This window comes from Sminthopsis crassicaudata, chromosome 6, assembly GCF_048593235.1.
Source record: "Sminthopsis crassicaudata isolate SCR6 chromosome 6, ASM4859323v1, whole genome shotgun sequence".
Taxonomy (NCBI): Eukaryota; Metazoa; Chordata; class Mammalia; order Dasyuromorphia; family Dasyuridae; genus Sminthopsis; species Sminthopsis crassicaudata.
In genome coordinates, this window is record NC_133622.1 from 34,419,249 (window position 1) to 34,423,600 (window position 4,352).

The 4,352-nt window shown below is 33.5% G+C and overlaps 1 long non-coding RNA gene across 1 annotated transcript; it reads right to left on the bottom strand.

Moving 5' to 3' along the window:
- Nucleotides 1-656: 656 nt before the first annotated feature.
- LOC141545474 (uncharacterized) lies at nucleotides 657-3,632 on the bottom strand. Its single transcript, XR_012483023.1, has 3 exons — nucleotides 3,339-3,632; nucleotides 2,252-2,336; nucleotides 657-781 (listed from the first exon to the last, which is right to left on the bottom strand). It is a non-coding gene; the product is annotated as an uncharacterized LOC141545474 (long non-coding RNA).
- Between the last annotated feature and the right edge of the window lie 720 nt (nucleotides 3,633-4,352).

A 4,352-nucleotide genomic window follows, 5' to 3' on the forward strand; every position in this document is an offset into this window, starting at 1 on the left:
GCCAGTGTTGATGATGTTGAGTTTGTAGTATCACTGCAATTCTTTGTTTTCTACCAGAATCAATGATATCCAAGAAAGAACTTCACTTTATATGCATAGAAAAGACCTATAACAAAGACTACGGAACTTTAGTGTAGAATTCATTGTCATGTTGTCTTTTGTTTCTAAACAGAATATTTCATACATCATATGTATATATATATATATATATCCATCTATAATCCAGAATAAATTGTTACTTCTATTTTTTTTTTTTTTTGTTTTGTTTTGTTTTTGGCTAAGCAATTGGGGTTAAGTGACTTGCCCAGGGTCACATAGTAAGTGTTAAGAGTTGCATTTGAACTCTGGGCCTCCTGATTCCAGGGCTAGTGGTCTATCTACTGTACCATTTAGCTGCCCCAATTATTACTTCTTCTGAGGTGGTTTTGCAGCTATACTTTCAAATAAACCAAATATCTAGGTATGATGAGCACCACATATTTCAAATTAAAAGTTATAATGATATTAATTAAACCGTAGAAATTGTTATGTTGGCATATATCTTGAGTTCCACATTTTTGGTTAAAGAATTTAATTTTATTGAACTCTGTAATTAATTTCACTTGTACAAGTAGAAGATTAAATAGAATTTTATTGCTAGGAGATACTCCTACCTTCTGGCTTGTGTGTAGGAAGTAGTTATAGCATTTTTATGAGAACATGCTGAAAAGCACAACAGTCTTGTCTTAGCATCAGTATTTTTCTATTCTGTATTTCTTCCCTCCTAGAAGCAGAGAGCACACTGGACGGGATATGGAGAGATGGGATTAAATATATGTCTTAGGAAGATGAATGAATGGAAATACATTTAATATGTATAAAGCACTGGGCGTACAAATATAAAACCAACATAATGCTGATTTTCAAGAAGCCCATATTCTTATATGGGGAGGCAATCTGTAAGAGATTTTAGCTACAAGTGAGTTGGATGGACACCATGATCATTAGGATTCAGTGGTAAAGTAGATTCAAGTAAAGAATCTTTGATGTACTTCCATTGATAAAATCACATTAATATATGAAGAACCATTTGTAAATGCCAAGAATTTTGGAAGCAAGAATTTTATTTTCTTCCTTTTCAGTCTCTCTCTCTCTCTCTCTCTCTCTCTCTCTCTCTCTCTCTCTCTCTCTCTCTCTCTATATATATATATATATATATATATATATAGTATATATCTATTAACAATATATCATATACATTATATAAAACATGTATCATTATATTATGTAACAATATATATGAAACATATATCATTATATTATAAATAAAACAAAGTTAATATCCCCACAGATATTGGTTCTTTAAATGATGATTTTGGGGTCTGATTGGAAGCAAGTCTAGTGATCAAGAAAGTACTGCTATTCCTGGAATTGGGTTATCTTCCTTGGGACTGAAGAGAAGTATTGCTCAAAGGGATGGTGGTTTGATTTATCTGCTACATACCATTTACTTTCTCTGCCTCAAGGTGACTTGCTATTTTAGAGCAGGGATAAACAGCATGGATTTTAAGGAGACAGCAGAACAGGTTAGAAATATATTTTAATACTTAAGTTGAAAGAAAATGATTCAGGTAGTATAAAGATAATAGAAAAATGGAGCAGATATGAGCTATGTCATCAAAGTAAATGGATAGAATTTGCTGTCTCCTTGAATGAGTTGAAAGAAAAGGAAGTAAAAATTACTGCTATTTAAAGATTTGGTGATTGGATAGATGGTGGTATTATTTTCAAAAATTTCTGAAGTCAGGAGAAAGAACAGGGTTTCTTGGAAAGATAAACTGAAATTTTGATGTGTTGAGTTTCAGATGCTATCCAGAAATCCCTTTGAAATTTGGTACATTTGGAAATGACCAGCTGGAGTTTGGGAAATAATTCTAAACTGTTGGAGTAAGAAATTTTGGAGTTTTGAATGTAGAGGTAATAATTAATGCCATGAAAATAAATGAGATTTCCAAAAAAAATAATCTAGGGAAAGAAAAGAAGGTCTAGGAAAGATCCTTAGGTGATATATCTTTAGAGAGTAAAAGCAGGAAAATGAACTGGAAAAGAGAATAAAGAAAATGTAGATGGGCAGGTAGAAAAGCCAAGAGGATATGTAACCATGGAACTATTAGGTGTTATATTGAATAGAATCTGGGGTTGGAGTCAGGAGGGCTTATTTCAGGTAATTTCTAGCTATGTGACCCTGGACAAATTACTTAAACCCTCTTACCCAATTTCTTCATCTGTAACAGGAAGGGATCACACCCCAAAGTTTCTTAGGTTCCTTGTAGATCTAGATTGATGATCTTATGATCCTATAAAACATGAACAAGTGGGCAGAAATGATATTCAGCAATGACAGATGATACAGAACATAAAAAGAAGATGAAAATATAGCCAAACCTATCGACTGTGGTGATTAGGAGGTAAACCTTGGGGAAGCAGTTTTAGAAAGAGAGAAGTCAGGTTGCTAGGGATTATAAGTAAAAAAGGGAGATGATTCAGAGAGAGTCGATTCTTTCTGGAAATTTAGCAGTGAAAAAGAAGATGGAGATAGAATAATAGCTTGAGACATTTCCCATGACTTGAAGAGAATTTGATATTTGAAATCAACTGAAATTATAACTAGGTCTCAGTTTGCCATCGACCAGTTATGTGATTTTTGAACAGATCACTTAGCATCCTCGCACACCTCAGTTTCCTCATTTGTCAAATTGTGAGGAAGAGGTAGATGGTTTCAGTAATCCCTTCAAATTTAAAATGCTAGGTAGTAGAGTGGAGGAAAAAACTTCCAGTTAAAGTCATCCAATATATATTGAACAGTAATGATTATTATTTTAAAAAAAGTTTTTATTATAGCTTTTTACTTATAAGATATATGCATAGGTAATATTTCAGCATTGAAAATTGCAAAACTTTTGTTCCAACTTTTCTCCTCTTTCCCCTCACCCCTTCCCCCTAATGCCAGGTTGACCAATACATGTTAAATAGATCATTAATGATTATTAAGACAGTGTAGTGCTAGGCTTTGAATATTGAGAGAGAGAGAGATATAGACAGAGCAAGAAAGAAAAGAGAGTGAAAGAGAGAGAAGAGAGAAGAAAAAGGAGGAGAAAGGGAAGGAAGTAAAAAAATTAAGAAATATATACATATATATGTATATATATATGTTTATATGCATATAAGTGTAAATGTGTGTATGTATATTTTGTGCATATGTTCATAGATATGTAACAACAAAGTTGATACAAAATAATGAAGAAAGGAAAGGAAGGACTGGGGAAGGAAAGGAAGATTGTGTTTCCTTCAATACTTACTGTGTGGGCGGATCTTATTAAGTAAAGGCTGATCCTTTCTGAAGCAGTTTTCTGGCTCAAACGAGGAATAAAATCTATATTCCCTTCATTTCAGTGCAAAGTATTTGGGACTGAGCTGTCCAAATATTCACTTCCTCTTTAAAATTGTTATTGTACCTGTGTCTGCAGACTAAGTGTGGGCAATCAGCAGATGATTCCAATAATAATTCTCCAGAGCAGCCTTCTGCACTGATAACCAGATAGCTGCTAAATTCTCTATTTCATTTCCCTCAATATGCAGCCTAAAATCATATGTGCTACTTTGTCTTCAATAATTATGGATCGCATTCTGAAGATGACCAGCATTTTTCTGGCTTTCCTTATCAGTGAGTCTATATTTTTTTAGTGTGCCAAAAGGAGTTGGGAAAATTTCTGACTTCACGATATGGGATATGGGGAATGATCACTCCAGGATACATGCCTAAGACAAACTATAAAATAAGATCTAGCCATGAGTGAAATAAGGGGAAAGGTAAGGAGAAGATGAAGGAAAAGGGGAAGGGAAGAAGAAGGGAAAGGGGAAGGAGAAGGAGGAGAAGCAGAAGCAGAAGTAGAAGCAGTAGAAGAACAAATAACAAGAACATGAAGACTACAAATAGTGTGCTGTGCTTGGAATTAAGAAGAGCTGAATTCAAATTTTGCTGCTTACATTTTTTTATTGTATCAGCTTATCAATAGCATTTATTAAGTGTTTACTATGTGTCACCACTGTGTTCAATGCTAGGAAATATAAAGACAAAGAAGGAAACAATTCCTATTCTCAAGGAGCTTACATTATATTGAGAAAGACAAACATATATATAGAAATACATTTGTTGTACTACAACAATATTAGTTAATGATAATAATAATAATAAGCATCTACCCAATGCTTACTATGTGTCAGGCATTTTGCAAAATTATCTGATTTGATTCTCCTCATAACCTCGTGAGGTAGGTACTACTATTATATCTATTCTACACTCAAGGGAACTG